Genomic DNA, 19,808 nt, shown 5'->3' with positions numbered 1-19,808 from the left:
TAGGGGCAAGTGGACTCCAAACTACGAGGCGGTGCTTTGATGCTTAGAACAATGGATGGGGAGTGTCGCACCTCGAAAAAATGGGGATACGACTACAAAGCGAAGCGCGATCGCACGCTCGCAATGATGGACTGAACAGAGTCGCCACCGAACTTTATTTATTCCTTAAAAGGAAAGGGAAAATATCGATAAAACCCAAGACAAAAGAAAGGATAAGATATGGTCATCGCACCCAATATCAGGGTTCGGGAGTCGATTACGCAAGGGGAAGGTATTAGCACCCCTCACATCTGTTGTACTCAATGGGAACCATTAGGTCGGTTGTGTGCGTTAATGTTAGTTTGAAATGTTAGGCTTTTCGAATTATTGGGTGGGAAAGAAAGAATAGAAGAGAGAAGAAATGTTTTTGGATTTTTTAACGAAGGACTAAACCTAAGTTTTTTATTAGTGGGCCTGACAAGATTTAAAAATCCTGCTCTTACGTATCTCAAAAGAGAAATCAAGGCTTACGTAGTTCTGGGTAGAAAATGTTTGTTGGTTGGTCGATTTTAGCGAAAGTTATACTGTATTAATCGACGAAAACATTGTTTTACCCAAAACAGATGAGGAGTGGACGCATACCACACATCGAACGGATTTATAAATCTACATTCGGAAAAAGCGTCATTTATCTCTACTCAACAATCGTGGCCGAAACATTGTTTTATATCACTTAAGACAAGATACCTTTCGTTTATGAAAAAGGTTTTTGATTAATTGCACGGCGGCGAGAAAGAGTTTGATTGGTTGGATGTATTTTGAGTGATGGCGAGAACTTGGATGAGCGAGATATACATCTCGAATCCTAGCCTCCGGAGTGCATGGTATACACCATGTTCCATTTCCATCTTTATTGAAAGAGGTTAAGATAGGAATTAAGTATTTTGGACTTTGTTGTGAAAATAACTTGACCTAGATCAAGTATTGATGGACGTTTAAGAGAAATTTGAATGAGTGTTTGAGAGAAAATAAAGTAGATAAACTTGGATGATGGCGAGAGCTAGGATTGGCGAGATATACATCTCGAATCCTAGTCTCAGGAGTGCGTGGTATACACCACGTTCCATTTCCACATTTATTGAAAAAGTCTTGAATATGAATTAATATTTTTTGAGTTTTTATTAGAAAAAATGGCTTGACGTTGGATCAAGCATTTGATGAAGTTTGAGAGAAACGGAATAGAAGGGAGGAATGAGTTGATTTGTTTATTGAGAAAAACACTCGACGTTGGATCGAGTCATAATTTTTTGTATTTTTTTGAAATTTGTTGATTTTATTCTTGTGTTAGTAGCTAACTAAACAACCAAACAATAAAGAAATAAAATAGTACAAGATTATTACACATCGGGGGAGTGGGGTACATTTGTCAAATGAGGATAAAAAATTATGAAATAAATAAATCGGACCCAAACAAATAATGCATGAGTGTAAGTGCAAGAGAACCGACTCATTGTAAGAAAGCCCAAGAGTAAGCTATGTGAGGTTGACGGCGATGCTTAAAAAGCAATCGACTTACAAGGGTGTGAAAAATGGGCTCGATATTAAATCGAGAAAAGTATGATTTTTATAGTTTTCAAATGGTTTCGAACACATGATGCAATTAAAAGAAAAACAAATCTATATTATTAAACAATAATAAAAAACAATGAGTAATAAAGCATAAATATAAAAGAAAATGTTAAAAACAAAACTACACATAGAGGAATCAAACCCACTACACTAAACACCTAAACACCACTCCCCACCTCCAGACCACTAACCAACTAATTGTCATTTTAGTACTAACTTAAATATATAAGCTAAGATAAATTAAAAAAGAATTAAAAATAAAATAAAAAACTAATAAATAAGAAACTGTTGGACTACCCTAATTAAACCTAATTAAACTAATCAAAATTAAAAATCCTAATTAATCAGATTAACTCCTAATTATGATCCTAAAAAAATCTAATATTCTAAACTAATATTATTTTACTCTAAACCTAAATCTAATTTTAAATTTTTAATTATATCCTAAAAAATCTAATATTCTAAACTAATATTATTTTATTCTAAACCTAAATCTAATTTTAAATTTCTAATTATATCCTAAAAAATCTAATATTCTAAACCAATATTATTTTACTCTAAACCTAAATCTAATTTTAAATTTCTAATTATATCCTAAAAAATCTAATATTCTAAACTAATATAATTTTATTCTAAACCTAAATCTAATTTTAAATTTCTAATTATATCCTAAAAAATCTAATATTCTAAACCAATATTATTTTACACTAAACCTAAATCTAATTTTAAAATTCTAATTATATCCTAAAAAATCTAATATTCTAAACTAATATTATTTTATTCTAAACCTAAATCTAATTTTAAATTTCTAATTATATCCTAAAAAATCTAATATTCTAAACCAATATTATTTTACTCTAAACCTAAATCTAATTTTAAAATTCTAATTATATCCTAAAAAATCTAATATTCAAATCCCTAATTGATATTCTAAACTAATTACCTAATATTCTTAATTAGCCTATTATATACTTAAGAAAAATTCTAAATTTCAATCAAAAGCTAATTGCAGGGAGTAGTCTGTTTGGGCTTTAGTTCAAACCAAACCCAAACCCCCATGAGTTAGTATTCAATACGATGCCAAAAAAATGCTTATGCAAATAAGTTACGAAAATAACTCAAAGTGAGAAGCGCTTATGCAAATAAGCTATGAAAACAAATCGTGGGTTTACGTTCACAATAGCAAACATCACACTCGTATCAGAGCATCACGCTCTCACTGGCTCAGTATTGCTCTCAGCCTTCACTCTAACTCACCTCTCTCACTCACCGCCGCTCTTCACTTCTCTCATCCTATAACGCAAAGGTCCAAGGTTTAAAGAGAAACAAGAAGAAAAAAAGCCTCACCTTTGGTGAAAACTACGGAGACGATGAAGCTTCAAACCTCCCCCCTTTCGCCTCTTCAAAAGGTTTGTTCTTGATTGATTTTTTTTTTATTTAGGGTTTTCTGTTTGGCCGCCTCCCTCTCTCAATTTTTTCGTTTTTCCTCCCCCCTTACTGATTTCTTCTCTTCCCTTTTATCTCTCCTGATTAGGGTTTGAATAGGTATCTTTGGGTGTTACAAGAAGTTACTCTGCAAAGTTCCTTTTGGTGCTCAGAATTTAAGTGGCCTTTTTGATGCTAGAATCGGAACGGTAATCTGAGCATGAACTTTCTCCTTGAATTTTGTCTTAATTCCAAATTTGGGAATTTTTGCAATTTCTACAGTTTGGTAATTATTTTGTTTACTGCAGTGAAGATTGGAGGTGAGGGAACGTGAAGCTAGTTGATCCGTTGGACTATTGCCTTGTTGGGAAACATTTCTCAGGACATCCATGGCTTTAGCAACTTTAGCCTTGAGAGCATCAGGTGATTCTATCGAATGCAAAACTTCAGGCTGATCCATCTCCAAAAGCATGCCGGTAACCTCCCTGCGGCACCGACGAGCAGATGAACTGGTTGAGGTAAGTGCATTATGTCCTCTTTTAGACTGGTACCTACCTCCTGCTGTAGCCATAACATGGATTTTCAAAATATCCTGATCAATTTTTTTATGCAGGAATGATTTCGGTTATCACAGGGGTGAAGAAAACCTTTTTCTCCAGAGGAAATATTATCTATGATCCTCGCAAACATGCGGGAAAACGCAGAGAGACTTTGGAGACACCTATCAAAAATGCAGTGATTACAGTTCCGGCCTATTTCAAAGATTCTCAGCGAAAAGCCAATATAAATACTGGTGTTATTGCAGGCTTGAATGCAGATGATCAATGAACCAACTGCTGCTACCCTTGCATATGGCCAATGTAAGTATAGCGTTTGATCCTGACCATGGTGTGTTCACGGCTTATGATTTTCTAACTGCATTTGTCACTTCTGGTTTTTTCTCACTTGTCTGCTATAGTCATCTTCTGTTTTTTCTTGATTTGTGAAGTGAAGAATTTGTACGAGCAACACGTTTGTCCTTGAAACAAAACTCATCTGCTCGTAACTTCTTTCAGGTTGCCATCTTAACATGTCGTGAGCAAGTGGTGCTAGCCATTCCAAGTCTAAAATCTGTGGGCTCATCTTCAGTTGAAAGCCAACTGTCCCACCCAACTGCCGATTTGGTTGAAAGCTTACTGTCTCACTTGGTTTCTGATTAGTTAGACGATCCCAGCCCATAATGTGCGGCAATGCAAAACTGCAAGCTGTCTTCATCACAGAAAACTCAGCAGTTGTAACAGGAACACTGAAATTCCTTTTTCAAAACTGCTGTGTCGATCTTTTTGTGGCGGTTAAATCCAAGGGCTTCATAATGATTCAGACTCTTCAATATCCTTCTCATTTCATCAATTTAATTTGTTTGCTCTCTAACAACTTTATTGACCAAAAGTTCTTTCTGCTTATCAACAACTGATACAGTGACTGCAGGTTGTGGTGGTCACAATGTCACAAAACTCAAAGATGTCGGCAAGCACAGATGCAGCAACGAGTCCGCTTATGTGAGCCATATCCATCATAAGGAAGGCACCTATGCTACCTGCAATTTTTTTCTAGAGCGGGGATAATCAATGTCTCGAGGGTGAGCACTAACTCCAGGAGTGTTTGCCGTTTTCTGGCCAACAGCTGCCAAAATGCTACAATTTGGGATAATTGCAACCTGAGAAAGACGCCCATTATCCAAAGCTTAAAGAAATCTTGATTGCAATGCCTCGACAACAGCTTTTACTTTCGTCTCGGGGACAGCAAAGCATACAGAATGCTCACTACTAGCCTGGAACACCGGCCATTCCAGTTCCCTCAACATTTACAAGTGCCAAGTTGTCTATTGTTGCAAATCCTTTGACTAAATTTTGCAGGTTTGCCATATCTTCATTATCATGCTGGTTTTACTACTTCTGTTGATTTAAATTGCAAGCTATTGATTTTTTTTGCGACAATTGGTACTCCTGGGATCGCATTTGGCAGGTTGTTATAGCAGAACTTGTTGTGTTTGATGTTGTCTGCTGATGAGGATTGTTGCAGGTTATGGTTAGTCATTTCAGTGTAACAAGCCCCACAAAGCTCCCTGTTACCAGAAGTACCAGGTGGAACACACTTGCACCTCACACAACAAGTTCCACATGATATGTTACACAAGTTAGGCCTTGAATGTACACCGCATCTCGAACCGCACAAACCTCCACAATCTATGTCTTGCATTAGCCTTCTATTGCCGTCTCGCACAGTAAGCAACTCATTAGGTAGCTGAAGTTCTTCATCATCTTCTTTTTTCATTTCTATCTCATGCTCAGATGAAACCTGCATCAGATTAGAGAGGCATACTAGAAGCAACAAACCCAGCACGAAAAGGTTACACAATGCCAATGCAGGATATTGTAGCAGTTATATGAAATGGATTATTGGTTGATTATTGAATGAATTGTGACTACATTTCCTTGCTTTGTTGCAGATTATGCCAACTTTGCGGTCCTGATCCGGTTGTTACGCATTGCAGACCGGCGCCAGCATACAACTAGCGGGCAATGTTGTTCTGCAGCATGTTGGCTTCCTGAATAAAGCAGAATTTATGATAGGCTCGTGGTTGATTAGATTGATGCATTGCAAACTGGTTTTGGCTCGTAAACGGCTTGTTGAGTATGGCCATGGTTAGGATTGGTAGCTCTGAATTTGGTAGGCGGCAAAGTTGCTAGATTTAGGATTATTTGTGTTAGCTTTTTGGATTAACAGTGTACACATTTTGAATAGAAACTTCAGGTTTTTTTTGCCAGAACTTATTGCAGATTGTTTTGATCTATAAAATGATGATTCACTATTAATATCATTATTACTACTATGACAAATGTTGGCCACCAATGCTTCCAAAAGATGCTCTGGAGTTGATTGACTAGTGTTAACTACATCTGGCACATCCGCAATTTTCACATCTTGATTAACCCTTTGTCCAATATCATCCTTATTTTGCAAATCAGTTTCTTCTTTATTCCATGGCAAAAGTGAAAGGCAGCGAACCAACCCGGCAAAAGTATCCTTTAGTTTTTCTTTGTCTTGTAAATGGTATTGGTTCTTCCTTAGGATATCCTCATAATTCTGAAAAATCTTTTCTGTATAAGAAGAAAAGGAAGGAGGATAATACTCAAGAGTAAGGTCTAAGAAATCAAATGCCATGAACCGAATGTCATCTGCCAAATGAGTCATTGCATTAAATATGTAAGCCATCATTAGAGAAGTGATCGGCTCTTGATTATCCTCTTTACAACTAGGTAAAAATCACTAGTTTTAAAAAAATATAATAATTTCCGAACCACTTTATCATTATCACTAATACGCTCTCGGAGTTTTTCTACAACACGGTACTAGTGCGACGTCAGTTCTTCTGGATGTTTACTGAAGAAGTTCTTTTAAAGTCAAACCTTCTTATTTTTTTTTATGATAACGGGCCTTCTAAACCCATTTTGCTTCTTCCTCCTGGTTTGAGACAGATTGTATTGGAGATTAACACCGGCGTCGGAGTCGGAGAAAGACGACGGACAGTTGGAGGTCCTGAGTGAATACTGAATTCATGAATTGAGTGTTGCTGTTTTGTTGCGGGACTGAGATAAACTTTTTTCATTTGAATTGCTCATGATGTATGCCATGAAGTTTGATGTATGTAACATAAAATGTATAGGAATAACCAGTGTTTATATATAAAAAAATGGATTTGGGAATGGATGGTTGCCTTTGGTTATGAAAGTATGCAAACGAACCTTAGGCCAAGTGCCAAACAAAAATGAAAAAAAAAATGGAAAAAATTCAGGATCAAAATCGGGGTATGACAGTTGCCCCTATTTAAGTATCTTCAACTAGAGAATATGAAGCAGGACACTCTTCATATGATCATAGTGGGAGATGGTTAAATACTAAGAAGACCCGGGTTTTGATCTTGAATCCCTATGACATGATGTGATATGATATGATATGATATGACATGATATGCATGGATGCGTGATTTTTTTTGTAATTTTTTATCTGATAGGGATATGGTGGACCCTTGACAGGATATGCTACTAGATAGACCAATCTGTGGGGAAAGCTAATGATCCACAAGGAGGCAGACAAATGGGGTAAAAAACACCTTGCTGGGGAAACAAAACCTGCTGGAGAATCAGACACAATCGGGGATTATTCAAAGTGAGATTTGATAAATGACACTTAGAATACAAGGGATTTCGGTAGTAAGTTCACACGTGACTTACTAAACCCGAATAAGAAAAAAAAGTCACCGCAGGTTCAGATATGACCTGACAATGCTGGGGAATATCAATAATTTCTGACAGCAGGTTCAGACATGACCTAACAAACTCAGAAAAATTCAAGAAGAGCGTATCAACAGGTTCATATATGACCTGATAATACTGACACAAATCATAGAGAAAGACTCTTCAGAGCAGGTTGAGATATGACCTGACACTAGAATAAGGGTTCAACAACAGGTTCATACATGACCTGAATGGTATTGAACTAACAGAGAAAAGTCTTCAGAGCAGGTTCAAGTATGACCTGACACTGGAATAAGGGTTCAACAACAGGTCCATACATGACCTGAATGGTATTGAACAAATAGGGAAAGAATCTTCAGAACAGGTTCAAGTATGACCTGACACCGGAATAAAAGTTCAACAACAGATTTAGATATGACCTGAATAGTATTGAACAAAACTGGAAAAACTCTTCAGAGCAGGTTCAAGTATGACCTGACCCCGGAATAAAAGTTCAACAACAGGTTCATATATGATTTGAATGGTATTGAACAAAAATGGAAAAACTCTTCAGAGCAGGTTCAAGTATGACCTGACCCCGGAATAAAAGTTCAACAACAGATTCATATATGACCTGAATGGTATTGAACAAAAATTGGAAAGACTCTTCAGAGCAGGTTCAAGTATGACCTGACCCCGGAATAAGGGTTCAACAACAGGTCCATACATGACCTGAATGGTATTGAACAAATAGGGAAAGAATCTTCAGAACAGGTTCAAGTATGACCTGACACCGGAATAAAAGTTCAACAACAGATTTAGATATGACCTGAATAGTATTGAACAAAACTGGAAAAACTCTTCAGAGCAGGTTCAAGTATGACCTGACCCCGGAATAAAAGTTCAACAACAGGTTCATATATGATTTGAATGGTATTGAACAAAAATGGAAAAACTCTTCAGAGCAGGTTCAAGTATGACCTGACCCCGGAATAAAAGTTCAACAACAGATTCATATATGACCTGAATGGTATTGAACAAAAATTGGAAAGACTCTTCAGAGCAGGTTCAAGTATGACCTGACCCCAGAATAAGGGTTCAACAACAGGTCCATACATGACCTGAATGGTATTGAACAAATAGGGAAAGAATCTTCAGAACAGGTTCAAGTATGACCTGACACCGGAATAAAAGTTCAACAACAGATTCAGATATGACCTGAATAGTATTGAACAAAACTGGAAAAACTCTTCAGAGCAGGTTCAAGTATGACCTGACCCCGGAATAAGGGTTGAACGACAGGTTCATATATGACCTGAATGGTATTGAACAAAAATTGGAAAAAACTCTTCAGAGCAGGTTCAAGTATGACCTGACCCCGGAATAAAGCTTAAAAACAGGTTCATACATGACCTGAATAGGATTGAACAAAAATTGGAAAAACTCTTCAGAGCAAGTTCAAGTATGACCTGACCCCGGAATAAAAGTTCAACAACAGGTTCATACATGACCTGAATAGTATTGAACAAAACTTGGATTTGAAAATGACTGCGAAAACCGGATGTGGGTTTAAGGGCACCAAATACAAACTAGAATCAAAGGTCAAAGGATCTAGGATCGACAACAAGACCTGGGTCAATGCAAAATGAGCACGAAGTACATTTCGGCTATGCATGATTTGAATTTCCTTTTTATGCACGATATATGAATGATCATGATTATGAGAATGCTGACACTGGGCAGACTGGGAGTTTGTAAAGGCTTTTTATGGAAGCTCATGATTCCTCAACACCGAGAACTCAACCAAACATTTTATGATAGATGTTGTCAAAGGAGGATTATATCCAGTTTGGTGGCCACAGCTTAGCCAATGGATCCTTTTGGAGGATTAATGAATCGTGCTAGCATAATTTTCGGGCACTCATCTTAAACTCAATAGTTGTTGACATATGGCAGAATTTGTTTGAACAGTTTGAAAGCATTAAGAGAGAAGTTTTGCCCCTCTGTGGCTCATCTTTCCCCAGTTTGTTGGGACTTTGGAAATGTTCACCTTGAAAGTGAGTTTGGAAACAACTTGCCATGAGACTACCTCGAGATGGCTTGCCCCAAGTGTTTGAAACTTGCAGTGGTCTGAACTAGACTAACCAAATGTTGGAATGGTAGACTCTTGATTGACTGTCCTTTGGATAGTTGGACTTATTGAGCTCTAAGGTGGCTTGCCCCAGTCTAATTCTTGAAGCAAATTACTCTTGGTTAACTGAACCATGGAGTGATTGGACTTACTGAGCTCTGAGGTGGCTTATCTCGGTCTGATTCTTGAAGCAGATTACTCTTGGCTAGATGACCCTTAGGGTGATTAGCTCGAATTAACTGATGCTCAAAGTGATTTGCCCCTGAATAGACTTCTTTCACTCCATCATGTTCCTCAACTGTGTATTGAATTTCTTTGATGCCAAGTGTTGAATCACAAATAAGATTGTTCATTTGAAAATGGTAATTTAATTCAATACTTATGCCAAAATTTGAAATCAAAGTTTATTGATATGAATGGGTGAAATACAATGAAAGAGTCGTTGATAAGAACAATGGTGATCGAGTCATTCACAGTATGCAAGTTGGTGCCATCAAATGATTTACAAAAATTGTATGGAGTCAAGTTAACACCACCTTGTTATAATATGCTTTCAAAATAAACCCTGCCTCAATTAGGTCTTTTAAGGGTTGTAACGTGGTCTGGTTCACGGTTTTTTTGAAACAAAAGGATATAAGGCTCAAAATTTATTTTTACCCACCCTTTCTTCTTGATGATCTCTAGTTCCTATGTTCAGTTAATTCGTTACACGCATTCGACTTCCAAGAGGGTTCGAAGGTGTGATGGGGATTCAAGACGGATTTTCTTGAAATGGCAGTCCCCTTATTTTATTTTTGTTAAGGATTTAATGACCTCTTTTGATTGATTTTCTTTATTCCCTATTTTTGCCTGGACCGTTTTTTTGAAGCTTTCGGTCCATCGGGATGCCCTAACTTTTGCCTAAGTCCTTTTGTGGTATTTGACTTAGCGGACTTTTTCTATTTTTTTTACGTGTTGACTGCCACATTATTGGTGGATGAGGATCTACCAAACACTAACTTTAGCTTTTCTCAACTTCTTTGACACTTCAACATGTGCATGAAGGATAGCATGTGGTTGAACCTCATTGGAGTGTGTCCATATGGATGACTTTTGAAAGATCGAATGCACGATCAAAATATCTGAACACAACTACCCTGCCCCAGGTTAAGATTAAGGGTTTTAGATCCGAAATAAACACCAACTTCTAGGCTCAAAGTGGTTGTCTAGGGATTAACTCCTTATCACTCCAGTGTTTAGGGATTTGAAACAATGCCTTACATCATCGACAAGGTTTTACTCAAAAGCATACCAAAACATTTTAGGTGTTTCGTTTTCATCATCCTCCTTCCAATCTTTGTTAACACAACGATTTGATAAACAAAAGTGAATGAGAGGAGAATTTTGTTTTTTAACATAAATGAAAAACGAGTGAATACGAATGGATCAATTCAAAAGATGCATCAACATTTCATTAATCTTACCAATTCAAATAAAACAACAATGTTTAAAAGCAAATAACAACCAACATGCAAAGAAACTACAAAAGAAGTGTTGAAACAACCAAATGATTGCCAGCTTTAGGGAATTGATTTCTTCAAACTTGAAGATTGGGATCAACCAGCTTTTGACATGATGATCTTCAAATTCTTTTCTTTCAATCTCATCGTCGAACGCAACCCTCTTGGATCCACTACTCACTTCTCCTTTTCTTTCATTGGTATGGGTCGTGACATTGGAAATCCAAGATGGTATCTCAATGCTCTTACCAGGAAATAATGATAGCTCATTAGCCACATCCCTGACATCTTCCTTGTGGAACAAAACCTTGAGGGTTTTCTAGGGTCCTTTCGCTTTCTCATTACCTGGCCCAGAAATCAAGGTATATGTACTTGAGCCTTCCTCCTTGAGTGTTAGTGACCCTATGTCAATCAATCTTTGCAGATTGAGCTTAAAACTCTTGCATTCCTCGATAGAGTGCCCCATTGTTCCAGTATGGTATTCGCACTTGATCTTCGGGTGATCTTCTTCAAAGACTAAGCTCTTCTTGTTAATCAGTCCTCGTACCAAGGCTTTTAGCGCACAGCAAGAATCTAGGTCATGTCCCAATGCCCCTTTATGGAATTCACACGTTGCATTTGGATTGTACCATGGTAGGTATGGTGACACAGGCGTGAGAGCTAGAGGGGTCACCAAAGCATTCTGGATCAGTAGCGGGTAGAGCTTGCTATATGGCACCGGAATCGAGTCATTGTGATCCTTGTTCCTCTTGTTCTGATTCTGATTTTTGTTTTGAACCTGGTTTTGGTGACTTTAAGGAGCAATAGCCAGAGGATGTTGATGATGACGCCTTGAGGGAGGTCCATATATTGGTAAATGAGGAGTTGCCACATAACATTTCCCTTGACTTGGGGTAACACCAGATGGATGTGGCGTAGTAGCTCTCTTTGTTGCAGCAGTGTATATTGGGTGACCCTCTTTTCCAACAAGACTTGCAGGGTTTCCAAGACCCATCTCATTTGGATCTTCAAAAGATTAAGTTCCTCATTCAGTGCTTCTTGGCTTTTCCTTAGCTCGTCCATCATCTCCTGAGACATGGTTCTTTATTCTAAACGCGTGTTAGGAATCACTTTGCTGATCACGGACAAAGGATGGATGAGTTTTTTTTGGTATTTTGTCTGGAAAATGACATGCATTATGACGCGATGCAAATGCAATGGAATGCGAATGAATGCAATGCAAGCCATGCACATTTGTTTTTTCTTTTATACACGGGCCAAAAGCCCGAGGTACTGATGAATCTGATTGTTTTCCAAGAATAGGTTCTCACCGGGTAAGATCTAAGGTTTTGTTACAAAGGATCCCCAGAGTCATTGATTCACAAGAATGTTTTAGGCTTACGGAAAATACTTTCCGGTCGTCAACTCCATCAAGGGAATCTATTCTGGGTGAGGTTCTCGTACCGACCCTTACAAAGTATTCACCTCGGGAGTCCGTACTACGCAACCAATCGACTGGGTTCTAGACGGGGTACTCAGAGTCATGGATTCAAAAGACTGTTTGACGCTTACGGAAAATACTTTCCGATCGTCAACTCCATCTAGAGAATCTATTCTGAGCGAGGTTCTCGTATCGATCCTTACGAAGCATCCACCTCGGGAACCCATACTACGCAACCATCACTTCTAGTTGGTCAAAGTTCAATGTTCTAAAGGGTTCTTAGAGTCATTGACCCCTTTGAAACATTGAAGCTTACGAGGTATACACCTCGGGCAACAATATTTGCAAAAGAATCTACTCTAAGTGAGGTTCTCGTACTGACTCTTACGAAGTATTCACCTCGGGAGTCCGTACTACTTAACCATCGTCCTATCTTATGTTTTTTTTCCACTCTAGACTCGGGTGTAGAGTCTTTCCCACATGGTTTGCAATCAAATACCCAAGTACCAACAATCACAATAGAACCAATATACAACATATATCAATATAACAATAAAGATATTAAAAGCAATAAATAAGGGAAAAGCCATAAAATTAAACAAACAAAGGCACACAAACATCCTAACTAGGCTTGACTCGCTTAGGATTTATAATCCCCAGCAGAGTCGCCATCTGTCGCACCTCGAAAAAATGGGGATACGACTACAAAGCGAAGCGCGATCGCACGCTCGCAATGATGGACTGAACAGAGTCGCCACCGAACTTTATTTATTCCTAAAAAGGAAAGGGAAAATATCGATAAAACCCAAGACAAAAGAAAGGATAAGATATGGTCATCGCACCCAATATCAGGGTTCGGGAGTCGATTACGCAAGGGGAAGGTATTAGCACCCCTCACGTCCGTTGTACTCAACGGGAACCATTAGGTCGGTTGTGTGCGTTAATGTTAGTTTGAAATGTTAGGCTTTTCGAATTATTGGGTGGGAAAGAAAGAATAAAAGAGAGAAGAAATGTTTTTGGATTTTTTAACGAAGGACTAAACCTAAGTTTTTTATTAGTGGGCCTGACAAGATTTAAAAATCCTGCTCTTACGTATCTCAAAAGAGAAATCAAGGCTTACGTAGTTCTGGGTAGAAAATGTTTGTTGGTTGGTCGATTTTAGCGAAAGTTATACTGTATTAATCGACGAAAACATTGTTTTACCCAAAACAGATGAGGAGTGGACGCATACCACACATCGAACGGATTTATAAATCTACATTCGGAAAAAGCGTCATTTATCTCTACTCAACAATCGTGGCCGAAACATTGTTTTATATCACTTAAGACAAGATACCTTTCGTTTATGAAAAAGGTTTTTGATTAATTGCACGGCGGCGAGAAAGAGTTTGATTGGTTGGATGTATTTTGAGTGATGGCGAGAACTTGGATGAGCGAGATATACATCTCGAATCCTAGCCTCCGGAGTGCATGGTATACACCATGTTCCATTTCCATCTTTATTGAAAGAGGTTAAGATAGGAATTAAGTATTTTGGACTTTGTTGTGAAAATAACTTGACCTAGATCAAGTATTGATGGACGTTTAAGAGAAATTTGAATGAGTGTTTGAGAGAAAATAAAGTAGATAAACTTGGATGATGGCGAGAGCTAGGATTGGCGAGATATACATCTCGAATCCTAGTCTCAGGAGTGCGTGGTATACACCACGTTCCATTTCCACATTTATTGAAAAAGTCTTGAATATGAATTAATATTTTTTGAGTTTTTATTAGAAAAATGGCTTGACGTTGGATCAAGCATTTGATGAAGTTTGAGAGAAACGGAATATAAGGGAGGAATGAGTTGATTTGTTTATTGAGAAAAACACTCGACGTTGGATCGAGTCATAATTTTTTGTATTTTTTTGAAATTTGTTGATTTTATTCTTGTGTTAGTAGCTAACTAAACAACCAAACAATAAAGAAATAAAATAGTACAAGATTATTACACATCGGGGTAGTGGGATACATTTTGTCAAATGAGGATAAAAAAATTATGAAATAAATAAATCGGACCCAAACAAATAATGCATGAGTGTAAGTGCAAGAGAACCGACTCATTGTAAGAAAGCCCAAGAGTAAGCTATGTGAGGTTGACGGCGATGCTTAAAAAAGCAATCGACTTACAAGGGTGTGAAAAATGGGCTCGATATTAAATCGAGAAAAGTATGATTTTTATAGTTTTCAAATGGTTTCGAACACATGATGCAATTAAAAGAAAAACAAATCTATATTATTAAACAATAATAAAAAACAATGAGTAATAAAGCATAAATATAAAAGAAAATGTTCAAAACAAAACTACCAATAGAGGAATCGAACCCACTACACTAAACACCTAAACACCACTCCCCTCCACCAGACAACTAACCAACTAATTGTCATTTTAGTACTAACTTAAATATATAAGCTAAGATAAATTAAAAAAGAATTAAAAATAAAAAAAAAACTAATAAATAAGAAACTGTTGGACTACCCTAATTAAACCTAATTAAACTAATCAAAATTAAAAATCCTAATTAATCAGATTAACTCCTAATTATGATCCTAAAAAAATCTAATATTCTAAACTAATATTATTTTACTCTAAACCTAAATCTAATTTTAAATTTGTAATTATATCCTAAAAAATCTAATATTCTAAACTAATATTATTTTATTCTAAACCTAAATCTAATTTTAAATTTCTAATTATATCCTAAAAAATCTAATATTCTAAACCAATATTATTTTACACTAAACCTAAATCTAATTTTAAATTTCTAATTATATCCTAAAAAATCTAATATTCTAAACTAATATAATTTTATTCTAAACCTAAATCTAATTTTAAATTTCTAATTATATCCTAAAAAATCTAATATTCTAAACCAATATTATTTTACACTAAACCTAAATCTAATTTTAAAATTCTAATTATATCCTAAAAAATCTAATATTCTAAACTAATATTATTTTATTCTAAACCTAAATCTAATTTTAAATTTCTAATTATATCCTAAAAAATCTAATATTCTAAACCAATATTATTTTACTCTAAACCTAAATCTAATTTTAAAATTCTATTTATATCCTAAAAAATCTAATATTCAAATCCCTAATTGATATTCTAAACTAATTACCTAATATTCTTAATTAGCCTATTATATACTTAAGAAAAATTCTAAATTTCAATCAAAAGCTAATTGCAGGGAGTAGTCTGTTTGGGCTTTAGTTCAAACCAAACCCAAACCCCCATGAGTCAGTATTCAATACGATGCCAAAAAAATGCTTATGCAAATAAGTTACGAAAATAACTCAAAGTGAGAAGCGCTTATGCAAATAAGCTATGAAAACAAATCGTGGGTTTACGTTCACAATAGCAAACATCACACTCGTATCAGAGCATCACGCTCTCACTGGCTCAGTATTGCTCTCAGCCTTCACTCTAACTCACCTCTCTCACTCACCGCCGCTCTTCACTTCTCTCATCCTATAACGCAAAGGTCCAAGGTTTAAAGAGAAACAAGAAAAAAAAAGCCTCACCTTTGGTGAAAACTACGGAGACGATGAAGCTTCAAACCTCCCCCCTTTCGCCTCTTCAAAAGGTTTGTTCTTGATTGATTTTTTATTTATTTAGGGTTTTCTGTTTGGCCGCCTACCTCTCTCAATTTTTTCGTTTTTCCTCCCCCCTTACTGATTTCTTCTCTTCCCCTTTTATCTCTCCTGATTAGGGTTTGAATAGGTATCTTTGGGTGTTACAAGAAGTTACTCTGCAAAGTTCCTTTTGGTGCTCAGAAATTTAAGTGGCCTTTTTGATGCTAGAATCGGAACGGTAATCTGAGCATGAACTTTCTCCTTGAATTTTGTCTTAATTCCAAATTTGGGAATTTTTGCAATTTCTACAGTTTGGTAATTATTTTGTTTACTGCAGTGAAGATTGGAGGTGAGGGAACGTGAAGTTAGTTGATCCGTTGGACTATTGCCTTGTTGGGAAACATTTCTCAGGACATCCATGGCTTTAGCAACTTTAGCCTTGAGAGCATCAAGTGATTCTATCGAATTCAAAACTTCAGGCTGATCCATCTCCAAAAGCATGCCGGTAACCTCCCTGCGGCACCGACGAGCAGATCAACTGGTTGAGGTAAGTGCATTATGTCCTCTTTTAGACTGGTACCTCCTGCTGTAGCCATAACATGGATTTTCAAAATATCCTGATCAATTTTTTTTTGCAGGAATGATTTCGGTTATCACAGGGGTGAAGAAAAACCTTTTTCTCCAGAGGAAATATTATCTATGATCCTCGCAAACATGCGGGAAAACGCAGAGAGACTTTGGAGACACCTATCAAAAATGCAGTGATTACAGTTCCGGCCTATTTCAAAGATTCTCAGCGAAAAGCCAATATAAATACTGGTGTTATTGCAGGCTTGAATGCAGATGATCAATGAACCAACTGCTGCTACCCTTGCATATGGCCAATGTAAGTATAGCGTTTGATCCTGACCATGGTGTGTTCACGGCTTATGATTTTCTAACTGCATTTGTCACTTCTGGTTTTTTCTCACTTGTCTGCTATAGTCATCTTCTGTTTTTTCTTGATTTGTGAAGTGAAGAATTTGTACGAGCAACACGTTTGTCCTTGAAACAAAACTCATCTGCTCGTAACTTCTTTCAGGTTGCCATCTTAACATGTCGTGAGCAAGTGGTGCTAGCCATTCCAAGTCTAAAATCTGTGGGCTCATCTTCAGTTGAAAGCCAACTGTCCCACCCAACTGCCGATTTGGTTGAAAGCTTACTGTCTCACTTGGTTTCTGATTAGTTAGACGATCCCAACCCATAATGTGCGGCAATGCAAAACTGCAAGGTGTCTTCATCACAGAAAACTCAGCAGTTGTAACAGGAACACTGAAATTCCTTTTTCAAAACTGTTGTGTCGATCTTTTTGTGGCGGTTAAATCCAAGGGCTTCATAATGATTCAGACTCTTCAATATCCTTCTCATTTCATCAATTTAATTTGTTTGCTCTCTAACAACTTTATTGACCAAAAGTTCTTTCTGCTTATCAACAACTGATACGGTTACTGCAGGTTGTGGTGGTCACAATGTCACAAAACTCAAAGATGTCGGCAAGCACAGATGCAGCAACGAGTCCGCTTATGTGAGCCATATCCATCATAAGGAAGGCACCTATGCTACCTGCAATTTTTTTCTAGAGCGGGGATAATCAATGTCTCGAGGGTGAGCACTAACTCCCGGAGTGTTTGCCGTTTTCTGGCCAACAGCTGCCAAAATGCTACAATTTGGGATAATTGCAACCTGAGAAAGACGCCCATTAACCAAAGCTTGACGAAATCTTGATTGCAATGCCTCGGCAACAGCTTTTACTTCCGTCTCGGGGACAGCAAAGCATACATAATGCTCACTACTAGCCTGGAACACCGGCCATTCCAGTTCCCTCAACATTTACAAGTGCCAAGTTGTCTATTGTTGCAAATCCTTTGACTAAATTTTGCAGGTTTGCCATATCTTCATTATCATGCTGGTTTTACTACTTCTGTTGATTTAAATTGCAAGCTATTGATTTTTTTTGCGACAATTGGTACTCCTGGGATCGCATTTGGCAGGTTGTTATAGCAGAACTTGTTGTGTTTGATGTTGTCTGCTGATGAGGATTGTTGCAGGTTATGGTTAGTCATTTCAGTGTAACAAGCCCCACAAAGCTCCCTGTTACCAGAAGTACCAGGTGGAACACACTTGCACCTCACACAACAAGTTCCACATGATCTATTACACAAGTTAGGCCTTGAATGTACACCGCATCTCGAACCGCACAAACCTCCATAATCTATGTCTTGCATTAGCCTTCTATTGCCGTCTCGCACAGTAAGCAACTCATTAGGTAGCTGAAGTTCTTCTTCATCTTCTTTTTTCATTTCTATCTCATGCTCAGATGAAACCTGCATCAGATTAGAGAGGCATACTAGAAGCAACAAACCCAGCACGAAAAGGTTACACAATGCCAATGCAGGATATTGTAGCAGTTATATGAAATGGATTATTGTTTGATTATTGAACGAATTGTGACTACATTTCCTTGCTTTGTTGTAGATTATGCCAACTTTGCGGTCCTGATCCGGTTGTTACGCATTGCAGACCGGCGCCAGCATACAACTAGCGGGCAATGTTGTTCTGCAGCATGTTGGCTTCCTGAATAAAGCAGAATTTATGATAGGCTCGTGGTTGATTAGATTGATGCATTGCAAACTGGTTTTGGCTCGTAAACGGCTTGTTGAGTATGACCATGGTTAGGATTGGTAGCTCTGAATTTGGTAGGCGGCAAAGTTGCTAGATTTAGGATTATTTGTGTTAGCTTTTTAGATTAACAGTGTACACATTTTGAATAGAAACTTCAGGTTTTTTTTGCCAGAACTTATTGCAGATTGTTTTGATCTATAAAATGATGATTCACTATTAATATCATTATTACTACTATGACAAATGTTGGCCACCAATGCTTCCAAAAGATGCTCTGGAGTTGATTGACTAGTGTTAACTACATCTGGCACATCCGCAATTTTCACATCTTGATTAACCCTTTGTCCAATATCATCCTTATTTTGCAAATCAGTTTCTTCTTTATTCCATGGCAAAAGTGAAAGGCAGCGAACCAACCCGGCAAAAGTATCCTTTAGTTTTTCTTTGTCTTGTAAATGGTATTGGTTCTTCCTTAGGATATCCTCATAATTCTGAAAAATCTTTTCTGTATAAGAAGAAAAGGAAGGAGGATAATACTCAAGAGTAAGGTCTAAGAAATCAAATGCCATGAACCGAATGTCATCTGCCAAATGAGTCATTGCATTAAATATGTAAGCCATCATTAGAGAAGTGATCGGCTCTTGATTATCCTCTTTACAACTAGGTAAAAATCACTAGTTTTAAAAAAATATAATAATTTCCGAACCACTTTATCATCATCACTAATACGCTCTCGGAGTTTTTCTACAACACGGTACTTGTGCGACGTCAGTCTCTTGAAATGGCAGTCCCCTTATTTTATTTTTGTTAAGGATTTAATGACCTCTTTTGATTGATTTTCTTTATTCCCTATTTTTGCCTGGACCGTTTTTTTGAAGCTTTCGGTCCATCGGGATGCCCTAACTTTTGCCTAAGTCCTTTTGTGGTATTTGACTTAGCGGACTTTTTCTATTTTTTTTACGTGTTGACTGCCACATTATTGGTGGATGAGGATCTACCAAACACTAACTTTAGCTTTTCTCAACTTCTTTGACACTTCAACATGTGCATGAAGGATAGCATGTGGTTGAACCTCATTGGAGTGTGTCCATATGGATGACTTTTGAAAGATCGAATGCACGATCAAAATATCTGAACACAACTACCCTGCCCCAGGTTAAGATTAAGGGTT

General features: G+C 37.2%; 2 long non-coding RNA genes across 4 annotated transcripts; both read left to right on the top strand.

Annotated features, from left to right (window-relative positions):
* The first annotated feature begins 3,696 nt into the window (after window positions 1-3,696).
* Window positions 3,697-18,712, top strand: LOC127106666 (uncharacterized). Of its 3 annotated transcripts, none has more exons than XR_007795441.1 (4): window positions 3,697-3,893; window positions 4,089-4,928; window positions 5,038-5,421; window positions 18,491-18,712. It is a non-coding gene; the product is annotated as an uncharacterized LOC127106666 (long non-coding RNA). The 3 variants fall into 3 exon arrangements; XR_007795442.1 differs by lacking the exon at window positions 18,491-18,712 and adding an exon at window positions 5,522-5,848 and having other exon boundaries at window positions 5,095-5,421; XR_007795440.1 differs by lacking the exon at window positions 18,491-18,712 and adding an exon at window positions 5,522-5,848.
* On the top strand, window positions 15,915-16,341 carry LOC127106668 (uncharacterized). Its single transcript, XR_007795445.1, has 3 exons — window positions 15,915-15,987; window positions 16,114-16,214; window positions 16,314-16,341. It is a non-coding gene; the product is annotated as an uncharacterized LOC127106668 (long non-coding RNA).
* Window positions 18,713-19,808: the final 1,096 nt, after the last annotated feature.

Source organism: Lathyrus oleraceus, chromosome 7 (assembly GCF_024323335.1).
Source record: "Lathyrus oleraceus cultivar Zhongwan6 chromosome 7, CAAS_Psat_ZW6_1.0, whole genome shotgun sequence".
NCBI lineage: Eukaryota > Viridiplantae > Streptophyta > Magnoliopsida > Fabales > Fabaceae > Lathyrus > Lathyrus oleraceus.
The sequence above is the reverse complement of the archived record's forward strand: the minus strand, read 5'-3'. Positions and strand labels throughout refer to the sequence as shown.